Source organism: Portunus trituberculatus, chromosome 38 (genome assembly GCF_017591435.1).
Source record: "Portunus trituberculatus isolate SZX2019 chromosome 38, ASM1759143v1, whole genome shotgun sequence".
In the NCBI taxonomy this organism is placed as follows: Eukaryota; Metazoa; Arthropoda; class Malacostraca; order Decapoda; family Portunidae; genus Portunus; species Portunus trituberculatus.
In genome coordinates, this window is record NC_059292.1 from 36,991,543 (window position 1) to 37,001,542 (window position 10,000).

At 41.5% G+C, this 10,000-nt stretch overlaps 1 protein-coding gene across 3 annotated transcripts in view; it reads right to left on the reverse strand.

The window, feature by feature from the left end:
* Window positions 1-10,000, reverse strand: part of LOC123514729 — a 425,201-nt gene that overhangs the window by 234,090 nt on the left and 181,111 nt on the right. The gene's annotated exons all lie outside the window — the stretch shown is intronic.

The window sequence follows — 10,000 nt, forward strand, 5'->3', positions numbered from 1 at the left end:
AGAGATAAAGAACAGGAGAGAGAAGAATATAAGACCTAAGTAAATGAGGAAAAAATTAAAAAAGGGGGAAAAAAAAGAGAACTAGTAAGGATTAGAGAAGACAAATCAGAAGGAATCGAACAGGAGAAACAGGAGAGATAAAAAAGAGGAGATAAGAGAACACAAGACCTGAAAAAAAGAAGGGAAGAATTAAAAATGGTTTGCATTAACTTTCCTACACTTTAAGGGAAAAAAATGAGAACTAGTAAGGATTAGAGAAAAAAAACAGAAGACGTCGAACACAAGAAACGGGAGAGATAAAAAATAGGAAGGATTAGAGAAGAAAAATCAGAAGGCATCCAACACGAGACACAGGAGAGATAAAGAATAGGAGATAGAAGAACACAAAACCTTAAAAAAATGAGAAGAATAAAAACGTTTGCATGAACTTTCCTACCCTTTACGTAAAAAAAAAACACCAAATATCGAATAACGAGTGCGATGATAACCAACATGACTTAATTACCTCATTCCACACCCTACTCTTCGAAAAAAAAACTCCTAGCAAGAAAGAGTCCGTCTATAACAGTATTATGACCCTAAATATTACCTCGCTGTCATCACTCTCAGTTTTCACATGGCGCACACCTGAGCCTTTCATGACATTAAAGTTAAGGGGTCAGTTTGTGCTTTCGCTGACCGCAGGCTCCTAAAAAGTTGTCGACGGGAACAAGTATGACCTGTCTCCTCCTGTCTTGTCCTGTCCTGTCCTAGCTAGAGTTTATTAAGGCAGGTAGGCGACCCTTTTATAAGTTCATGGCTCGCACACGGGGTACAGAGAGAGAGAGAGAGAGAGAGAGAGAGAGAGAGAGAGAGAGAGAGAGAGAGAGAGAAAGAGAAAGAAAGAGAGAGAGAAAGGGTAGACTTGCTTTGAATTTTGAGTTATAAAATGAGGTGGAAAAAAAAAAAGACAAAGAATGACTGTGAAATCTTATGGCTATTTTTACCGTCAATAAGACATAGAACCGAATTAGACAAACACACACACACACACACACACACACACCCGGTAGCTCAGTGGTTAGAGCGCTGGCTTCACAAGCCAGATGACCGGGGTTCGATTCCCCGGCCGGGTGGAGATATTTGGGTGTGTCTCCTTTCACGTGTAGCCCCTGTTCACCTAGCAGTGAGTAGGTACGGGATGTAAATCGAGGAGTTGTGACCTTGTTGTCCCGGTGTGTGGTGTGTGCCTGGTCTCAGACCTATCCCAAGATCGGAAATAATGAGCTCTGAGCTCGTTCCGTAGGGTAACGTCTGGCTGTCTCGTCAGAGACTGCAGCAGATCAAACAGTGAATTACACACACACACACACACACACACACACACGGAAGCAGAAGCAACAACAGCCGTGTGAGTCAAGCTTGTAAAAAATTCACGCGTGGGAGAATATCTGTGTCTTGGTCTTTTGGTGTTGAAAGAGATTGAAGGACACACGAAAATAGTTACATGCGGAATTTACACACACACACACACACACACACACACACACACACACACACACACACACACACACACACACACACAGAACCCATCAAAACTTCAGCGTGGAGAAGCACTGGCGGGTCTTAGCTCCCCGTCAGCCTCCCAGAAGCCTGTTAAGTTTTCCTTTGATGTTCTCTGTGGGTATTTATTGCCATTTATCTCCTGCGCCCCACCACCTCTCTCTCTCTCTCTCTCTCTCTCTCTCTCTCTCTCTCTCTCTCTCTCTCTCTCTCTCTCTCTCTCTCTCTCTCTCTGATCCTCATATTCATTCCCTCCCAAGAGTGTTTTCCGTGTGTGTCATAAAACACCGCCTCGGAGCCCACTTGGTCACCGCACGCACAGTTTCTTCACACCCTCCCCTGTGTTGGCGTGGAAGTTCTCTATTTACCTTTCAGGTGAGCTGGCCGCGACCTGCACCAGGAAATGAGGTAACGTGGACCTCCTTTGTTTACTCTAGTTCCTCCCCGGACCGAGCAGCGAGGCGGTGGGAGGGAGGGAGGGAGGGAGGGAGGGACGGGGCCGCGGGCACTACCTGGAAGAAACGTGCCGTCACACACTTGAAATCGTTACATTAGTGCGCCTGTACGTGCACAGAGAAACACTCACACACACGTTTATACATTTATAAGTGCATTCATCCTAGTATTTACATTAATGTGTGTGTATATATATATATATATATATATATATATATATATATATATATATATATATATATATATATATATATATATATATATATATGAAAAGTTTTCGTCTCATCAGTTCCTCTCCTTTGACTGACTGTCTTCAGCCTCTTTATCACCACCGCAATGTTGCATCTCTTGCTATCATTAATCGCTATTTTCATCCCAACTGCTCTTCCGATACTGCTAACTGCATGCCTCCCCTCCTCCCGCGGCCTCACTGCACAAGACTTTCTTTTTCCTCTCATCCATATTTTTTCCACCTATCTAAAGCAAGAAATAACTTTCAATCATTTATAAGTTTTTTCGTATGTTTCGAAACTCTCTACCTACTTCTGCATTTCCATTTTTCAATGACTTGACCTCATATAAAAAGGAGGTTTCAAGACTACGCATAAATAAAGACATTTATCCCTTGCCTTTGCCTAACTCTTGAATCTGCACGGGGACTGTCATTCAAAGAGGGTTTTGTTTTATTTACTTTACTCTTTCTTTTGTCCTTGGCCAGCTTTCTCCTCTTATTTATATATATATATATATATATATATATATATATATATATATATATATATATATATATATATATATATATATATATATATATATATATATATATATATATATATATATATATATATATATATATATATATATATATATATATATATATATATGTGTGTGTGTGTGTGTGTGTGTGTGTGTGTGTGTGTGTGTGTGTGTGTGTACGATGACAAATACATGAGAGCAAACATTTAATCATAGAGGATGATGCGATGATTATTGAGTTCTGAGTTCATTTCGGGAAATCCATTTAAAATGCAATGTTTTTCAAGAAGAACATTAAAAGTCTACCTTATAAAGGAAGAGAAAAAGCTGAATATCATATGATTTTGTTCCTTTTATAAACAGTGTCGATTAGAGGGAGATCGTTCTTTTTAGAGACTGTTCTTTCTTTTTTTTCGGATATCTATATTTTTGTTCAACATACTCATGTAAAATCATAAAGTTTTGCTATGTAATAAATATGGTTGCCTAGTCTTTAGGAAGAAAAGAAAGACAACCAAACAGCAGAAGATCAAGCAGGCAACCAAAGTGACGTCAGAAACACTACGCTGCGTTCCTTGTTACATAGCGTAGCAATGATGGTGAACTGTACTCCGTAACGCCGCTCGAGATACGAAAAATAATGAGCGAGTGCAAGACGAGTTTTTGGATTTATGCTATTGAGGAGTAACAATCTTCGGAGTTACCTAATCATATACAGTAAATACAAAACATAAAAAACTACTAGAGTAGACAAGCTCGCTCTGCCTGCACTGGACCTTTTAAGATGCGCGGAGCAAAGCGAGGTGCCGCAAGAAGCAAGACGAGGTGCAGCGAGGAACGAATCGAGATACGGCGAGTAGCGCGGCGAGATGCGGCTAAGGACACGAGGTTCGGCGAGAAGCGAGACAAGAAGCGGTTAGGAGCGAGGCGAGGAGCCAGGCGAGAAGCAGCGTAGCAGGCGGTCTGAACTGGGTGAGGGATATTGATGCCTAGCGGTCCCTGGCGGCCTGAGGGTTGAATATTCATGGGAGGAGCCCAGAAGGCGGCCTGAGGAGACGCACACCTTCTCTCCTCATTAATGATACCGTTCCAGGGCTCCTTGTGTGTGTGTGTGTGTGTGTGTGTGTGTGTGTGTGTGTGTGTGTGTAGAGGAGTGTGTGTACGTACATTCATGTGCTGGAATGGAATCAGTCTCAGGGATGTGATAGGATTAGCCGAGGCTTTGTCAAGGAGGGTTGTATGTGTGTAGGGTCGCCAGGTGGTGCGTGAATGTAGTACAGGTACCGTGTGTGTTGTGGCTTTCAGGGAGAGATGATTAAGGCTTGAATTACCTTTCTATTGCATTAGGATGTTAATTGAGTGACTGATCATAATTATTGACCTTTTCTTCAGTGACTGATTGTAATTTTAGTCTCTTTTCTCCTCATTATCAATTTTCTGTATTTCGCCACTGAGCTCCGAAACTATTTGAAAAGAAAAGAATGAGGCAATTATAGAGAAATGAGTCAGAAAATAGATGAAAGAGATAAGGGCAGAAAGAGAGAGAGAGAGAGAGAGAGAGAGAGAGAGAGAGAGAGAGAGAGAGAGAGAGAGAGAGAAATTTGTACAGTAAGCAGAAGAGTCAGGGATAAAATACAATTGGGAATGATGCAATGATCCGATTAAAAGTCTGTCAATTCCCGGGAGTGATGGGAAGGCTGGCGAATAATCTTCAATAAAGGAAGGACGCCGAGGATCACGAGAGGAAGAGGAAAGGATTAGAGAGAGAGAGAGAGAGAGAGAGAGAGAGAGAGAGAGATATTGCCTTCTCTTTCTTTACACAACTTTTTTTTCCTCTCTCCCCAATTTTTTTCACTCTGAATATCATTTCGTCCTCTCCCCGCGTTTCCTTTCACGTCCTGCTTGCCTTTGTGACTGAAGTCTTTAATCTTGACACGTCGCGACACGTCCTGACACGTTCTGATGCTCCTTCTCCTTCACTTGCATTTGCTACGAGGAAAAAACTAATGCAAAAAAATCTGGCCTGACTTAATCTGAAATGCAGAAATCTTTATTCCCTTATAAATTCGAGGATTTCTGATTAGCGAGGCGGAAAATTAAAGACCTGTCGAATTTATTAGGCAAGGAATTGAAGTAGCATGCAATCAAGCGTTTTATTATTTGAGATCTAAAACAATTGCACTCCGCTATACCAGAAGAGAGTGAGAGAGGAAGAGTAGTGGGGAGAGGGAGAGAGAGATCGGTACTGCATTGAAAAAAGTGAGCAGGGGAGAGAGAGAGAGAGAGAGAGAGAGAGAGAGAGAGAGAGAGAGAGAGAGAGAGAGAGAGAAAGTGAGTGAGTGAGTGAGAGAGAGTGAGGCGTTCATTACATCTGAGTAATAGTCAATTAAAGGCCATCGTAATAGCGTAAAAAAAAGACAGAGTGGATTGAATAGATTAAAGCTCAATGACTTCTCCTTTCAACTCTGACGAAGGAAATCATGTGGTTCTCAGCTGCACAAAAAGAGTAAAGAAAAAGCCACTCTTTCCGTCAAGCAAACAGATTAATCCTCCTGCCTCCTCCTCCTCCTCCTCCTCCTCCTCCTCCTCCTCCTCCTCCTTCTCCTCCTCCTCCTCCTCCTCCTCCTCCTTCTCCTCCTCCTCTTCAATGATACTCCATTAGCCACCTGCTCCTCTCTAGACTCCTTCATTCTATCCATCACCAAGAATCATATCTCAGCTCTTGATAATGAGATTCCATCAAGTTATACGTATCAAAGAACCGCCTGAGTCACTTCTTCATATAGCCGTCCTAGTGATCTTGTGATTCTGTCTGTCTTAGACCTGTTCATGTAAAGTCTCTCTTGTTATTGGATCTATATTTGTAATACGTGGCACAGTAAATAGTAGAGAACAAGTTCATATTTTTCTACTTATTCTTTGTTGCGTTGCTGTTTTTTTTCTGCTGTTCTTTTCTCTTTTGTATTTTTATTTGTAATCTTATTTTTGTTTTGGTAAGCCAAGCCAAGAGAAGAAATGGATTAAGAAACCTGTTCATTGCATCATTTCCCACTCATCTTGAAAGAATGTATAACTAAGACACTAATTAATTTATTGAGGTGTTTCAATACTCCTCTTCTAAAAAAATTAATTTCGTATACTCAGGAAAAATTCAAAAACTAAAAGAAAATTTCAGTACTTACCAGAAAAAAAGGAATGGAATATCGAATATACTGATTAAATCATCCATTAGTGAGCAGAATATACGTCCTGTCTCTTGTCCTCCTCCTTGATCTTACGAGATGGGCGTCTTTCAATTAGCAGCTACACAGGGTATCGACTTGTACCTGTTGATTAGTGCAAGTACGAAGGATACGGATGAATGTCTTTCCGTCTATGTAGGCACAGGAGACTATCCATTGCTTATTACTTTGCTTCGGTGCTGAAGGATGTTGATGTGCGCCTCTTAGTCAGATGATAGATGTAGGTGGTGGCTTTCCAATCAGTGTAGTTATTACCATTTCTCTTCGTAATTTTTTGATTGGTACGTTAATTACAATGTATGCTGACAATATTCTAAAGTAATCCATGTCTTTTTTTATTATCGAAATGCTACAGTCACTTTTTCAGCCATTTCGTATAGTACAACTTTCTGTTAATGAAAATACTATATGCATCTTTCTAACATTTGAAATATTGTAACCTTATGTTGCTTTAAATACTACCAGCCTTTTATTATTTCTTTCTTTTCCCCTCTCTGGCATGCCTTCAATGTCTCCACCAGGGAGCATCAGGACACCGCAAGAATTCATTTGGACTTTTGTTTTGAAACTCTTTATGGAGTGGCTCTGCGTGGTCCTATTTCACTTTTTTCTTGGCCTTTGAATTCTCGGTGTTTGAGAAAAAATGTAGGCGCACGAGAGAGAGAGAGAGAGAGAGAGAGAGAGAGAGAGAGAGAGAGAGAGAGAGAGAGAGAGTGCGCCCAGGTAGACATGCTCACAATAAATTCACTTAATTTTTTTTTTTTTTTCATTCATAAATGTCGTGGCAGCGAACAGTGACACACCACACCTGCCGCAAAAGTATTCCGGACCAAATAGCGATGCCTGGTGGACACAACACTGAGGCGCAAGGCGAGGAACAATCAGGAGGAATATTTTTTATCACACAAACGCTACTTATCTAATGCGACACTTGCTCTTGACGAAAAAAAGAACATGAATTAAAGAATAGGAATCAGGATTTTAACTTAGTAATTCATATTTAAGTTTTAATGTTTTAATCCTTCAAAAGTACGGTTGTTCCTTACATTAGATTAATGAAATAGAGATTTATAATTAAACTGTAAGAGATAAATTCATATTAGCACTTGAAACTATAAAATAAATGAGAAGTTCACATTAATGATGGAGAGCTATTAAAAAAAGACCAATACGTGAGGGAATAACACTAAGCAATTGACTCTCATTGCAGAAAACGAAGCAATTCACCTTTACTCTTGAATGGAAAACAGGTTCGACGTATTCCTAACTCAATTTATCTTCAGGACAAACATTACAGAGGCTGATGGAGTCAAGATCGCCATTTTGAGAAGGTCTGAGTGGTATCCAGTGAAATGCCTGAACGGTGAAGTCGAGACGCTTTTCACGTCTAAAGGCAATTCCGCGCAGGAGGAAACAAGATAAGAGACTCGGGCAGACACGGGGAGAATTAGACTCCGTGACACCTTCATTTGCGCCCCGAACGGATGGGCTGCGCCGGGATCCGCACTGCGCCACGCGGGGAGAAGAAAGAACTGACGGTAAACGAGATAAGAAAGCGCTCAAGATAAAAGCTGAATGAAATATAGTCTGTGAGATTAAAAAGTGATACTACTACTACTACTACTGCTACTACTGCTACTACTGCTGCTATTACTACTACTACTACTACTACTACTACTACTACTAATGCTGCTGCTGCTGCTACTACTACTACTACTACTACTACTACTACTACTACTACTACTACCACTACCACTATTACTCTCACCACTAGTAATAACACTCTAATCTCGTACAGAACTTCAAGATGTGGCTGTTGTACAACTGTATGGGACTTCAATGATACCCTGGAGATGCAGTACTTCCCTCCTTCTCTTTCTCCTCCTCCTCCTCCTCCTCCTCCTCCTCCCGTGGGTGCAGTTGACACCGGCAGCCCACCACCCTGAGGCAGAGCTTGGCCGCGTCTACTCCACGTCTAGTTATGGCAAAACTTTCACAAGTGCCTCTCTGGGAGTGTACGGCTCGAGGGTGCTTTGCCCGCCGCACCAGGAACTCTCTCTCTCTCTCTCTCTCTCTCTCTCTCTCTCTCTCTCTCTCTCTCTCTCTCTCTCGTATTCTGAATGAAAAAGCTCTTAATTCCTTTTTTTCTGTCTTTTTTTCCTTCTCCCCCTCTTATCTAGCACTTGTCTGGGTAGGGGTGCTTCACTTTCCCTGTTTCTCCCGAGGCGGCACGCAGCAGGAGAGACACCAGCCTGCGGTGGCGGAAAGACGTGTTTTCCGCCACATAAGGTCGCGTGGTGGTCGCCGAGGTAGTGGCCGCGAGGATCAGAGGGGAGGTGTGAGAAGGGTGTCGAGGGAGAGAGTGGTGCTGACTCAATGCTCGGATGGAGTGTCAATGGGGAGGAGGGAGGAGGGAACTGATGGGGAAAAAAAAAAGTGGTGTTGAATTCTCAAATGGTGTTGTTGTATTGTATTGCGTGATTATTGTACCGTAACTGGATGAAAGGTGTGAGTACATTAGGGAAGTTATACTATATTATCATCAAGGCTTTGTTATTTTTTTGGTTTATGGTCTGGAAGTAAGGAAGAGTTCTTGAAAACTAATTTAGATCATATTTTCCTTTTTTATTCTAGTCTACTTTCGTTTATTTTATGTTTAAGGGGAAAGCCGTCACCCTTGTTGCTACTATTTATGTCTTTGATTTTAAATATGAAGAAAAATTAAAATGAAAGGTTTCTCATGTGAGTTTGTATCGTCATTGTACTATATTTCTTCAGGAACTGCTTTGTATCTACTGTCTTCTCATGTGTGTTCCGTTTTGTGTTGTTTCCATGTTTGTGTCAATTTTATTCAGTCTTTTATTCAAGTGTTGTCTAAAGTGCCATGTGTTATTTTTTTTTTTCATCTAAATCATGAATAATCGTAAAAAAAAGTTAGAAATAGGGAAAATAGAGTAAACAACTCATATTGGATAACAGAAAGGTAGATAATACATGTTTTCCATAATATCCTGTCACTGTTCATCATACTGAAGCCCAAACCTCTCGATAGAAAATAAAACATAATATTTGAAAAACAGAGTTGAAAAAAAATAATGAAATTCGACAATAACACACTTTACATTTATTTTTTTTTTCACACTTTCATCTGTCCAGAATGTAGGACACTGAATTATTGATATCCAGTCCATTTCATATTTTTCTGGATGTTTTCCTATCATTTTTGCCTTCGAAATCCCTACCCCGCAGTGTCTCGTTCCACTTCTGGACAAATTGTTCCATTTACATATAGATATCAAAACTACGGGGCGAGAACAAGGGTGGGAGGGGACAGGAAGGGCAAGGTAGTTCGTGGAGAAAAGGAGGGCAGACACAAGAGGAGACTGGAAGAGACTTGAGAGGATAGGAAGTGACGGGAGGGGTTGAAAATAATCTAGAGGGGAGAGAAGAACAAGAAAGAGACGGAGGAGTAGGAACAAACATGAAAGGAGCAGGAAAGAGGCCATTGGCACATGGAAGGAACGGACTAGGAAGAAGCAAGGTGGTCAGATAAGACGGTAGGGAGAAGAAACGGGAGACGCAAGAGGGACTGAGAAGAAACGAGAGAAGTAGAAAAGTGACAAGAGCGGCAGGAAAGCGGGAGAAGATGGAAGAGACTGAGAAGGAGACGAGAGAGACAGGAAACACTAGAGAGAGAGAGAGAGAGAGAGAGAGAGAGAGAGAGAGAGAGAGAGAGAGAGAGAGAGAGAGAAACAACCTTAGGGAGAGATTTCTATTCGAGCTGTCGTCTTTCATTTGTATCACGAGAAACTGTCTTTTTTCCTCCTCCCCGAACTTGGTGGGCGTGTGGGGAATACCGAGGACGGCTTCCCCATCTCCCTTCCCCGCGAGACTCAACTTAGCCCGTCCCCAACTCCACATAACTTCTTGTCTCTACCAAAATTTAGTTTATTCCCCAAGCGTCGCGCGGGGCCCTGTAACACCGTGAGGGATAGACAGGGTGC